At 46.2% G+C, this 13,539-nt stretch overlaps 1 protein-coding gene across 3 annotated transcripts in view; it reads left to right on the top strand.

Moving 5' to 3' along the window:
• Positions 1-5,597: 5,597 nt before the first annotated feature.
• Positions 5,598-13,539, top strand: part of ABAT (4-aminobutyrate aminotransferase) — a 59,029-nt gene continuing 51,087 nt past the window's right edge. The window contains exon 1 of one of the 3 annotated variants that reach the window (XM_074919068.1): positions 5,598-5,734. The gene's annotated coding sequence lies outside the window, so the exon portion shown is untranslated. Of the gene's footprint in view, positions 5,735-13,229; positions 13,291-13,539 lie in introns of those variants that run through there. The other 2 variants (XM_074919064.1, XM_074919067.1) reach the window with 2 other exon arrangements.

The following is a 13,539-nucleotide window of genomic DNA, read 5'->3' as shown; positions in this document are numbered from 1 at the left end:
GAAGTGGATGTAACTGTGTGTGTGTAGTAGGGACTTCTCCTTCGTTAGAAGAATCCGGGCTTAAATTGGATCTCAAAGACATATAGCAGATAAATCCCACGAGTTTGTCTAGTCATTGACTTGGCCTCATGAACTTCTACATACACCACTAGCTTCAGTCCTTCCTCATTTTCACCAGACAATTAAGGGCTTTGTCCCTGGCAGTTGAATTTCTGGAGGTGGGTTCGTTGTTTGGGGTTTTTTTTCATTCTGGCAGACATCTTGAAACTTGAAGAAATAAATTTGAGATTTCTGTTGTCTTGCATGTCAAGATCAATAAACTAATGGACTCCAGCAACTTTCCTTAAGGAACCAATATAATACTTGCCTATCTCTAGTGGGGTAGCACGGTATGTTTAAAGTAAATGATGAAATTGATTATTTCACAACAGTAAAAGTGATTAGAGTCAATTTTGGGAAGACTTAAATGCACTTTACCAGTGACCTTGAAGTATTATATGATGTTATGAACGTTCACTACACTGTTTCTGAAGCACAGATCCATGTCTTGCTAGAGGCCTTAAATAGTATAAGGGAAAAAAATAACAAGATCACTGTACTTTTCCTAGTGCTATACAAGAAAATCATATTAATTGAAAAATAGGGAGAAATCCTGGATAGAAAATGAGATTCCCTGAAAAGGGTAGGGGTGAGGGGAGCTATCCGCAGTGGTCCTAGAAAGCAGCACAAGGACTTCCTGGAAATCCAGAAGGATTTGGAGGGGCAGGGGCATTCCTACAGAACTGAGGGCAATCCTAGAAAGTAGCATTGGAGTTTTTCTGGAATGCCAGGAATCGCAGGGAGGTGCAGTCCTACACAGCGGTGTGGGAATTGTCTGGAAGCAGTACAGGAAACTCCAAGAAAGTAATGGGGGGTAGGGGCTAGTTCTCAGAAAGTAACTCCTGGAAAGCAATAGGGGAAATTCAGGAGCCCCAATGTCAAGGTGATGCATACAAGTAAGCTTGGTCATGATGTATTTATAATTTTATTTTTTTTCTTCAATGCCCTTTTATGTAGAGGTACTGGCCTGTCAAAAGATGAAGGCACAAGTTATAATGCTTCTGGAGAAATAAAAGGGTCGATTCTTGCAGCAGAATGAGGAAGCAGGTCCTCAGTTTTCTGACATCTGCACAGTTGCTCTATTTCTTGCATTGAGCAATGTGTTTTCAAAGCAAGTCTTTTATGTGGGCTGGGCTTTGGCTGCCCATCTTTGAAGAGCCCTAAATGCCTGAGTCAAGTTCATGGGCTACTGTGCTGTAGCTGAATCACAGTCTGTCCATCTGAACTTTGATCAGTGAAGCATATATAGTATGTTTTTCTCTATGTGGGCCACAGGTGAAGGGTATCATTTTGCATTATGCTTTATTTTAATAAAAGAACAGGCAGCTGCTGTAGAAGCAGTCGTGCTTTCAACCTTCTGTGCTTATTTTATATTCTAGTTGCATATTTTCTCCTTCCTTAATGTTGTTATAGCAATTTTGCAATCTGAGTCGGATTTTTTTTTAATTCCAAGGCAATCTAATTGCAAGTGTATTTCTCCATTGGGCCAATGAGATCTAATCCAAGTGACACCTGTGATCCAGTACAAGGCCATCAGTAGAGTTTTGTTGCTGGGGGTGTAAAGAGAGAGCAAAGCAGCTATTCTGATGGCAATGGATAGTTGGGTCCACTTTGGGGTTATATGAAACTGTACTTTTAACACACATGGCAGTGCATGGCATTTTAGCAAGCTGATTTATCTCAGTCTTGTGCCTGAGACCACGATTACTTGTAGTCAGGTTGCCAGAAGGGTTAAGGCCAAATGCTGCCGTTGATTTTAAGGGCAGTTGTTGGTGCTAAGTGTTGGGTACAGAAAACTAAAGATTGCTTCTGAAAAGTGGCTGCTGAGTTCCCGTGTATCTGCTTATTGTGAAATGTCAAGGATAGCTGCCTGCCTCAAACTTGTAGAGGTTTTTCAGTCTGAAAGTAAATTGAGAATTATTCACTTAATGCTTAGCAACATGTCTTCAAAATGCAGTTCACCTCCTGAGTGTGATTATGGTGTTCATAACCTGAAAAATACAGTTGGCAGAAAAGTGCTCTCCTGTAGATTAATCCCAAAGGTTAGAGACAGAAGAAGAAATAAAAAATGGGAAGGAATGGCGTTAGAGAGTAAGTAATAATTCTTCATCCTTCATTCTGAAACTTGTTTTCATTTATTTGAAGACATTGTCAGAGAGAAACTAATTATCATTAACCAAAACCAGTCAGGTTCTAGTCTTGAATGGGATCTGCCACAGCTGCTGGAAGGAACCTGTTTCTTTTCAGATTTTCCAGCATCCAGTTACGAATCCTGCCCCTTGCTTTCCTCTACCCTCTAAAGAAGATTATGCAGTGTTTTTCATAGGACAAAGTATGAATTACTGATTAATGTGCCATTTCCTAGAAAGTTACACCAGACTGACCAGGTAAGTGCAGTGTGATGTGTGTAGCTAAAAGAAAGCAATGGAAGGAGACAAAAAGTCGTCGGAGGTTCAAGTCAGGCAGCAGGATTTAAAAATTAGCTACTTCTTGCTGCTAGACTGTCACGTGCTTTCTCATGTGACACAGGTCCAAAGGCTTTTATTTTCTGACATTGTTCATCCTGCTTTTGTTTCACTTCTCCTGACCCTGACTTTCTGCGTGTCCTGTGCATCTGTGCTGAAAGTTGGTGCATGAACAGGGTAAAGGTACATCTTGAGAAATGCCACCTCTTCAGGCTGCCAACAGAGTGCACTCAGATGTGTTGGTACCACCCGTTGCCTGAGAAGGTTTCTTCCAGCAGATGGCATACGGAGTTTCTTTTGAGGATACCAACACCCAAATGAAGTAACATAATATCTGTGTATGTGTGTGTGCGTTTACAGATTGCATGCCTCAACCAGTCCCAGTGGTGCTGGGGGAGATGCCAAGGAACATCCCTAGCTTGCTTCAGCAAGGTGAGCGTGCTCTCTAAGCTCCTGCTTACTTTGTATGAGGGATTTTCTTTTGTAATACGGGTAGCGATAGCAAATTATACTCTATAAAAACTTTATTTGATGGAATTTGTCCTCTCCAGTTTCTTATAATGAATAATTATTCTGAAAGATCATGAATCTTGTTTTCTTTATACTTTTAGGATTGAGCCGATCAGGCAATGAAAATAATGCACTAGCATCAACTGTAAAGAAAAGTTAATTGGAAAAGGAAGGAGAAGGCTGTTCATTGTGGGAATAGATGATCAAAAAATGCCTTAGCAGTCTCTGAATGCGGTTTGGTGCTAGCACAAGTGACTGTACCAGGTAATCCCCTGGGAACTTGTCAAGTTGGACCATCTCTCCATTCTTGAAGTAATGCTGTTTTTCCCTTTGAATACTGGGTATATTTGATAGTGACAAGTAAGATGTTAATTAATCATAATTAAAAAGTAATATTAACTCTTGCTTCAGAGATGAAGAAGAATACATATAATGGGTTAGGCAAGGAAGTCAACAGTGAGTTGGACAGAAAAGTAATGAGAAAATTAAATTTTACTGCTCTGTAATAACTTAACTCGATCCCTGTTTGATGGGATACCAGTAGCAGTTTCGCATTGTTGATGGATCAGAAGGGACAGTGAGAAATTATCTGCTAAATTTTCTTTTCAAAGCAGAATCATACTCATCCGAGAATCTTGATAAGTGTTTGTCTTGCTTCTTACTAAAGGCTCTTGTGTTGGAGGTCTGTATTTCTCCTAGTAATCTGTTCTAGTGCTTCGTTATCCTTTCTGATACAAAGATTTTCTTAATGGCTAAACGGCTGCCTTTCTTGCAATTATGGAGCATTAAATCTGTCTTATTGTAATAAACTGTGACAGTGTACAGAAGTAAAGAGTTCTACCCAGGATAAGTGGAAATGAAGAAGCATAGATGGCCCAGCCTCAAGTGATGTGTGCAGGGACAGAAGGGTCCTGCAGCACTATCTGCAAATCAGCGGTGTCTGCAGCAAAAAGAGCGGCTTTGGCAGCTCAGAGCCTGCAGGGCTCCTGCCCTGCTTGTGTCCTGCTTGCTCTTCTGCCTAGGGACCTCCAGCAGCTCTGCCATGATACGGGCTGCAGGATGCTCCCCGGAGCCTTCACTGGAGGCAGGTGAGGCCTGAGCAGGGTCTGACAGCTCCTCTCTCTCGTGACTTAGTTGTGCATCCCGTTACAAATCCTAGTGCAAGAGTTCTCTTGTGAAGCCCTCTGAAAAGGGAACAGATGCAGATGCCTGCATGTTGGTCACGGGAGAGGGAGGTATATGTTTCAGAAGTTTCTGTTGGCTGCCTGCTTGCTTTTTTTTTTTTTTTTTTTCTTGAAGAAAACCAAGACTGTGAATGAGACCTAGAATTCTGTGAGGTGAGAGTCCAGGTAGGACTGAGTGTGCTTGCAATAGCTTTTGTTGCAGACGAGATACATAATATTTATTATTTCATAGGAGTTTCAAGGGTAGTTTTGTGTCTGCAAATACCCCCTTGCTGTAGATGAACTAAGCAGCGACAGAAGGGGTTGTTACTCCGTATAGAGAAGCTATAATATTGGTGAGCAGTCCCACTCCCACACTACAGAGAGAGTTGATTGATTGCTGATGTCTTCAGAGAGGATTGAATCCTGGCTATAAACTTACGGATGCATCAGCTCTGCTACTGACTTACTGGGGCAGGGACACGAGTGGGGTTGGGTAGGAGGATTCCTGTGCCATCTGCATGTCACTGCCACATGTGTCGCATCTGGCAGCTTCGATCCACTCCTGTCTGCAAGAAAAAGGTGTTTGTTCTAGGTCAGGCTTAAATATTAGTGAAGTATTGGATTTAAAATTTGGAGTTTGACATCAATACTAGGTTTGGTTTGAATTTCTAATCAGTTAAAAGCCCAAATGGCTTTCCCTGTTGCAGTGTTTGCTAAATTAAGTATGTCCCAAGTGGCTGCAGGTAAATATTAGGAAATAGTGAAAGGAGAGGCGGTGTTTGTGCAGCTGTAGTAGTGCGGACCGAGTCCCGCCACAATCGGCGATCAGGCTCCCCGGCCCTTCTCTGAGGGGCATCAGGGCCTGCAGAGCGGAATGGAGCAGAGCAGCCCCGGGAAGGGCCGGCAGCTCCTTCTTTTCCGGCTGAAATCAGCTGCGAGTGCCAGCAGCAGGACTCCGGTGTCCCTTGTGTCGCCGGCCGGAGGTGACAGGCAGCCAGCGCGGGCGATCGCTGCTCTACGGCCGCTGCGGTCGGGTCCGTCGGCAGCCCCGCGTTCCGGCACCACCGGGATTTCGGCCAGAAGCCACCCGCAGGAGCGGGCCGCCCCTCCCTCCCTCCCTCCCTCCCTCCCGGCGGCGAGGCGATACCGGCTCTCCCCTTCCCCCCGCCTCGGTCCGGCCGACTCCGCGGGGCACGGACCGGGGCTGCGAGCCCCGCCCACTGCCCCGCCCGCTGCCCCGCCCCGCCGGGGAGAGCCCGAGCCGCGCGCTCCCATTGGCCGCGCCGGGCGCGGGGCTGCGGGCGGCGGCGCGGATTGGCTGCGGCGCGCGGGGCGGGGCGGGGGGCGGTGGCGGGGCCGCGCAGGCAGCGGGCAGCGCGCGCGGGGGCCTGCGGCGGCCCGGCTCAGCACGGCCCGGCTCAGCACGGCCCGGCTCAGCACGGCCCGGCTCGGCCCGGCCCGGCGGCCGGAGGAGACGCAGCCCCGCACCTCCCGGTGAGCGGCGGAACCGCGCGGGGTCAGCGGCCGGGCCGCTGGGGGCGGGGGGGGCGGCCCCTGCGTGAGCCTTCTCCCCCACCCGCGCTCCCCTGGCGGGGACTCGCCGCGGGCCTCGCCGGGCCAGGAGCCCGCGGGGTGCCGGGTCGCCCCAGCCCGCGGGGCTCCCTCACCGTCCCCTGCTGACGCGCGTCCCGCGGCGAGGGGCTGCGCCAGGGGTCCCTCCGCCGCCGTGGCCGCCCCGGGGCTCCCCTGCCGTCAGGGGGTGTCGCTGAGGCCTCCTGCGGGGTCCGGCCGCGGCCCCTCTCCCCTCGGCTCCGGCGGGGCTGGCGCGCACGCGTGGGCTGAGCCGCGGGGGGGGCCGGGGGGCCGCCGCTGTTCCCGCCCGCTCTCGGGGTGCTGACATCCGCGGGGCGGCCTCTGGTGTCAGACCTGAGCCTGGTTCCGGACCCCGCGGGAGCGGGTCGGGGGACCGGCCTCAGCGGGAGGGCTTTTGCCGTCACCCGCGGGCGGCCCTCCGGGCTCCTGTCCCACAGAGAAGCGGGCGGGCCCTGGCACAGACCCGCCGAAAGGGAAGGGGCAAAGGAGGGAACGCGAGGGCACAAGCCCCGGGAGAAGATGTGTGCGGAAGACACGCTTGGCTTTGCGTACAGCTCTCCCCTCCTCAGGATGTTGCAGCTAGCTGAGTGGAAGGGAACCTCCGGTGGCGGTGTTTATGGAGGCCTGCTGCTGCGCTTCCAGCTGAGATTCACCGGTTCTTTCCAGTTTCCCGTTCTCCAGCGAATGCTGGTGATGCAAAACCCAAGCCACTACCACAGGCTTTGCCTTGAGACCTCCCTGGCTTCACTTCCCTTCATTAGTGCTCTGGAGTAGAGTGTGGCTGTTTAGCCAGAGCTTTGCCTTTGCCGAGATTGGCTTTTGCCTCAGTGATTCTCCTTTGCTTATAAAATACAGTGAAGGGAATGATATGCAAAGGAACTGAACCGTCGTGGGACATTTCCAAGTAATTTTGTAATCAGTAATGAATGTTCAGGTTTACAAAAATTGGATTTTGCCCTGCGGTTCAAAGGCATGGCTCATGGGCGTAGACTCTTAAGAGTCTTTGCTCCTATCATTTGAGGCAAGCAATTCAGTAAAGGATGAAAGGCAATGGGTATAAAAGGAGGGTACTAGTAGAGTTACCTTCTGGAAGCTCTACAGTAAGGAAATTACCTATTTAATCCTATTATAGTCAATTATTGTATTATGAATCGAATCGAGGATGTTTTTTGCAGCTCTTGTTGCATTGGGTTTTTTTTACTGTCATTGGTCTTTCTGCGTACTTGAGTTGGGCAAATTGTGTTTGGGGTCAGCTTGTCTTCTCTGACTGGAGACTTATATATGCAAGCTTGGAGGTTGGTGGTTCAAACAGTGGATCATAGCTCATAGTACTAAAGCACAGCATATGCAAAGAATATCTGGATGTCACAGCGTTTCTCACCCTTAGTGTTTAAAGCACTTCACCAATGAGATAAACATTGCTGGGCTGACTGTACAGGTAGTGAAACAGAGAGAGATACGGAGAAAGCAAGCTGTTATTGCAAATAACCTGCTGGGTAGTGTTTTGGACTCCGGATCAGTGTTCAGGTTTTCCATGTCTGCAGTCAGCCAGTGCTCTGCTGTTACACTGTGCTGTACCTCTTGAACAATCTGGAGTGCAAAAGACTGTGATGCAGACAGCCCCAGATAATGGAGAACTGAGTCTGTAAGTGCATGATGCTACTAGACAAGCTGACTGCTTGTAAAATGCACGGGGGGGGGGAAAATGCAATAGAACTGCTTTCTCCAAAGCCCAGACATTTAGTCTTCTGAGGCATACCGTATGGTGAGGTGTCTTGTGCATTCACATACAAAATAAACTGAAATAAGTGGATAGAACTGGGTATTTATGCCCAGGGGGCAGTAGGCAAGCACAGCATGCAGATAAACACCAAGCACATCAATAGGTGTCCTGCTGGCCGCTGTGCTGTCATCGGGGAAGGAAAATGTCCTCATCTGAATTCTTTCAGAAGCAGAAAGGAATTAAGATGCTCACAGGCCGTGTGTATAGACATGCAACCCAGTTCTTGCTGCACCTGCCAACAGCTTAGAGGTCTCCAGGTGGTTCCCCTTGCCCTGTGTGGTTTGCGTGGTGCTTAACAGTGAAGCTTCAGAACAGTTTGTACACTGGCTGGTATCCCCTGCAGCTGTATTTGTCAGCATCTAGCAATAGCTGCTCTGTGTTTAGGTCCAACTGCACTGGTCTCAGCCCTGCTGGGTGTGCTCATAGGGATGACTCCTGCCCTCGGAGGTGTAACTGAACAGAGTGTTCTCTGATTTGTACTCTGATCACTGGGCCTGAATTAAAGCAGCTCGAGTTACCTCATGACATATACCTCTACTACTTCTACTTCATACTTTCAGTGATTATAATGTCAGGGTTCACAGAATTAGGAAGATGTCACAGCTGGCCAAAGACAAATTGGATCTGGTTCTTGGCTTCCCAGCTCTGTTTTATGACTTCTAGGTTTGAGAGTCCATTCCAGAAACACTTAAAAAATTTTAGCAGTTTCAAGTACAAATTAAGATCCCCTTCCTTTCTTATCCAAATGGAAATGGGTTGTGGAAATGTCTCAGAAAAAAGGGCTGTTTAGGGACAGTATGTGTATGTACTGCACGAACAGGATAGCATTCATTGTTGTGTCCATATTGTTAAGATACAACCCTGTTGTACCTTAAAATTTCACTGTATTGGCTGTATACTGGAAACTTTTAATCAAATGGTGACTGAACTTGGATGAATGGCCTTTGCTCTTGTCCTTGCTTTTGTGAGAGGGATCAGGGAGAAGGAAGGAGTAAGTCTTGACGAGGTAACTGTCAGATTTCGTGTGAGACATTTATCCTCTTTAATTTTTCAAAGACTGTTTCTTGTATGTTGCAAATTGTCAGTCTGTGCGCACCATTTTTGTTCAAGCAGGCTTTTCCAGTAGTACCCACTCTTACTTCATAAGATCCTAAGTGTTTCTCAGGCATAATGATAAGTCTGAATCAAATAGTGAGATGTCTTACCCCATTTGAAAAAGTAAGGAAAAAGAGCAGGATTCCACTGGAAGGAGAAGAGCTAGCACTGATATGTAGGAAGCTGTGAAACTGTATGTAAGTAATGCAAAAATCACATATCAGGAGCACTGCAGCTTAAAGACCACGAATACACTACAGTGGTAATTGTCAATGTGGCCTATCACCTATGGAAGGATGGATATGCTCTAAAACTTACGTAACAGATTTACCTTTCAGGAGGCTGAAAACACCCTATTCTTGTTCCAGACTGATCCGCTTTCAAACTCCTTTATGAACAGAAGAGGTTGCCTTAGGGGTTGGAGCTGCTACTACCTTAAAGCAGATAATTTTACCACTGCTCTGTGGCTTGAAAGTCATATATCTCCGTCCCCTCTTTATTTCTGAGTTTTGTGATCTCTTTTATCAGATCACAGTCCTGTTTCCTGAAAATGACGGCTACGGGCCAGGAAAAGAGAGAAAGTGGTATTTTCTTAGCCATATGGTGTTTGTGCAAAAATAACAGTATTCTGGGGGTTTTCCAAAGCACTCAAAGTGTATAAAACAGAGAATATTGTCCTAAACTGTTTCTGTGTCTTTCAGACTTTTCTGATCTGTGGGCGTAGGGTTCTGTACTGTATCCTCGTATTAGATTGTTTGTCTTTCCTTTTGGAAAATATTTTATTATTCATTTCCCATTTCTTGGCCAGATACTAGAAATTCAGCAGAAGAATCAGGTAGGAACCGTGATTATGTGCTGCAGTTCTTGGTTATGTGGAAGAAAGTTCTCTCTCTTGCTGTCCAGGGGAGGTATGTCTGTTTGGAGCAGAGAGAACAGTTTCAGAGAGTATAATTTTCTTTTGAAAATGAATCCCACTTTTTGCAGCACAAAGTTTATGTTTTTCCATCCTGCTTTGTGGATTTGGAGTATTTCTGCGTTTTGTGCGTGGCAGCTTCTACAGTTGAAAATTCTGTTGAGGAAATGAATACAAGTTCTAGCTTGGGCTGGGTAGTCATTTAATTATTTTACTGCACCAGCTGGCAGGTGATCTCAGTAGCTGCCTTTGTGAAGGTATATTGCAGTAGTTTCTGAAGGTGTACTTCTGAAAGCTTGACACCTACAGTGTCAAGGACACAGGTCTGCCCTAGTGATGAACTTTTTAAAAAATTAAAAAGCTGCACTGTGCTGGTTGAGGTGAGAAGGCACTAAAACCACTCAACTAAAAGTACTGCCTCTAGTAAGTGAACACTGCCAGCTTGAAGAGGGACAGGAATGGGACCTTAGTTATTCAAATTTAAGTGATTCTCCTTTATGTTGTCTACTGCAGTTATTTTAGTGAATCTCAGTTTTAATGCAGGAGAAAATCCTTTGTGTAGATGAGTGCTAATATTGTACTATATCAAACTCTTGGTTTTGCCTCTAGCTGAGAGGTAGTGTAGTATATAACTCCTGTGGCAAGGTATAAGGCAATAAAGCTTCAGACTTGGTGAGTTTCCCATTTAGATTTTACTATTTCACTGAAATCCAGCTTGGCGTTGGCAGAGAGCAGAGCTCTCTAAGAAGTGTTTATCTTCTTGTAACTCTTGTGAAACTCAGTTTAAAAATTAAAATCTAATTCTGATGGTGTTTCTGGGGGCAGGTTAGAGTAGTGCAGATTGCTAAAGATTTCATGTGATGTCGGTATGTCTCAGATACACTCAGGGTGACAAGATGAAGTGCCAAACTACTAGTTTTGCTGTACAGCTATAATTCTGAGAGTAAAACAACTTCTAAACCTGTCTCCAGCTTTCCTTGTCTCGAGCACCTAAAAATATTCCTTATTCCAGATGGAATTTTCCTTGCCATCCCCAATCAAAGTTCAGTTTTAATTTAACGAGTGAAAATACATTGCTTTGCAACTTTTGTATCCATATTTAATCCTATTTTATGTAGGGTATTTTTAGCAGTGTTCAAAATGCCTGGAGTTTGAAACCTGGTGTAGTTCAGGTACCTTTTTTTTTTTTTTTTTTTTTTTTTTTTTGGAATACGTTCCCGGCTAGATCTGGGGCAGCGGATTGGCTGGATAACAGCAAAGAGACCAAATAATCACTCTCTGAGCAATTCTTACCTGGCACCTGCTAAATAAAATACACTAGTAGAATCCAATTCAGCCTTGTCCTGTTTGGGATATGGCAGCGTGCCCTTGCCCAGCCCAGCTCGGTGGGTGCGGGCGGCTGCGGGGAGCCTCTGCCCAAGGGAGAGCTGCGTGGCTGAGATGAGGTCTCCCCGAGCAGAAGGCTCTGCCTTAGCTAGAGAAGGAGACTGCTGTTGTGGAAGAAATCTGCATATGCTTCCTTTGGTTTATAGCGCATTCATAGTTTGTGCTGACTCCCTCATGACACTTTTTGCTGAGCCAGCTGAGAGATTTGGATTCAGGTTCCCGTGCCAAAGTCGGTTCTCCATTCCCTGCTGACAGTGCCCCTTTCACAGCTGTATCAGCCATGTTTGTGAGCATGGATCCTGGCATCAGGATCAGCCTGTCTTGTGTTTCCTTTCCCCTCTTCTGCCATCTGCATGTCACAAGCACCGTATTTTCTTTCCTGAAGCCTTTTAGCCTGTCAGGTGTCAGCATGACGTACTCTATTTCCTCCCATCTACCTACATACTTTCCAGCCCTTGCGTTGCTCTGTGTCTTGGATCTGCTCCTGGTCCTACCTGTCAGCTCTAAAAACAAATGCTTTTGACTAGAAGATGGTTGTGGCTCTGTAGGAGGGATAGCAGAACATGCTGTTGGATGGAGGACCTGCTCGTGTGGAAAGGGAAGCTGGAAGACTGAAAGAAAAAGGGAGGAGAGAGACGCGGTCCTGCCAGCAGCGTTAGTGGGCATCTCAGCCTGAGCACACAGATTACTCGTGGGTCGGTTAGGTGACTAGAAAGCAGTGTGATACAGGTACAGCTGTGGCGGAGTATTACCAAAGTGTGGATTTCCAGCTCAAGGTTTTCTTTCTAGTTGTCTGTTGGGGTGGAGGGGGGTGTGTGGGCTTTTGGTTTTTTCCTCCCCTTGTAACCTTGGCTTTCTCACAGAACAAAACAGTGGGTGTTGGGAGAAGCCATAAATTAGTGATGTTGTTTTCATGATGTCCTATTTTTGATGTTTATCTCAATTTTAAAGTATCCAGCTTCCACCTGTAAGCCTCATACCAGGCAAAGCACGAGGCTGCGAGCTCTTGAAGGAAGTCTGTACCCTAGTGCTTGGTGATTTGAAGTGTCTTGCCTGTAATCTTAGTATTAAATCACCACTTCCTCTTCCTCCTTCTTACTCAGAAAATGAACAGTCCTACAGATTTTTTCACAAGAGATGCCACCTCTTGCTGTTCCAGCTCTTCTCCTTTCTGAATGAAGACTTTCTGAATATAGACTTGCAGAAGCCACTGAGGAAAACAGGAAAAAAAAATAGTAGTCTGCAGAGAAAGGAAAGAATAATACCCCTCATTTGTATTTGTATTGCATCAGGCTCAATCTTGATTAAAGACTTTGAACATCACAACAGCATGCCAATTTTGGCTTCCTCTTTTAGCAAAGGATAGAGTGTGCTGAGGTTCTTGGCAGCATCCCTTGACAGTAAACACAACTGAAATCAACTCGTATGTTTTAAATTGGTCTGGCAATAATACAGAAATGTGAATAAGTAATGTAAATAACATAAAAATTAAGTATTTTAATTAAGCTTGGTGTAACTTATTAGCAGTCATTTTTTGTTTGTTTTATGTTTCCTGCAAATCTGTCAGGTATTCTTCATGTTAGATGACAAATAATGGGAACCAGCCATCTTGTTCTTCTCCATTACTTCTCTTTCTGCAGCTGGTATGAATGACACATTTTTTGCCAGGTGCTTGCTTGATACTAGTGTTACCATGTACACCAAAAAAAAAAAAAATTAGGACACTGGCAGTGGGATGGAGGGAGTAGGTTTGTATCGAAGCGTTTTTAACAGCTCACTGTGTAAATCTGATGATATAAATGATTGCCTCAGTGGGAATTCGAGAATACGGCAGGTTAAAAAGCTGTTTAGAAACCAAAACAAACTGCTCTGGCATGACAGGATTTCAGGCATAAGATGCTTCCTGGCAACGGACCAAAGTGTAATCCTGCCACACCGTGCTGCAGACAGGCCAGAGGCCATGACTTCTGAATCCTCACTGATCCCATCACTTCAGGAGAAGCTGCAGAGCGTGGTGCTGGCAGCGCCGGTCCCCGGACAGCAGGCGTGAGGGGGGCGTTTGACCTTTTCAGACCATACTGCCTCCGCCTCAACATTCTCTCGTCCTGGCTCCAGTATAAAGCACACCTTGTTTTTTGCTCCACAGCTGTTGCTGCAATGCAGCTTCTTGGAGAGGGAAGTAGGATTACACAATCAGAATGTGGTGGTGGATAGGAAAGCAGAGGATGAGCTTGGCTCCGATGAACTCCACGCTCCGTGTTTGCGGTGCAGTTTTACCAGGTAATGGAGTTACGGGTGGAAATCTTCAGTTGGTTCCTTGGTTTGAGCAGCAGGTATTGTAAGGGGCTGGCGTAGCTACTGTAACGTGATGCTTCTGCCTTGGCTGTGGTAAAAAAGCAGCTGTAGAAAAACATAAAAAGGGCTAGCTCCTGTTATTAACAGAGGGAGTAGAGGCAAATGGAAATAATGACAAGCGGTGCTAGGAGCTGGGTTCATGATGTGATGGGGTCTTTGACTGGGAAGAAGTTT

This window comes from Athene noctua, chromosome 15 (genome assembly GCF_965140245.1).
Source record: "Athene noctua chromosome 15, bAthNoc1.hap1.1, whole genome shotgun sequence".
Classification (NCBI taxonomy): Eukaryota; Metazoa; Chordata; class Aves; order Strigiformes; family Strigidae; genus Athene; species Athene noctua.
This window is presented reverse-complemented; position numbering and strand designations above follow the sequence as displayed.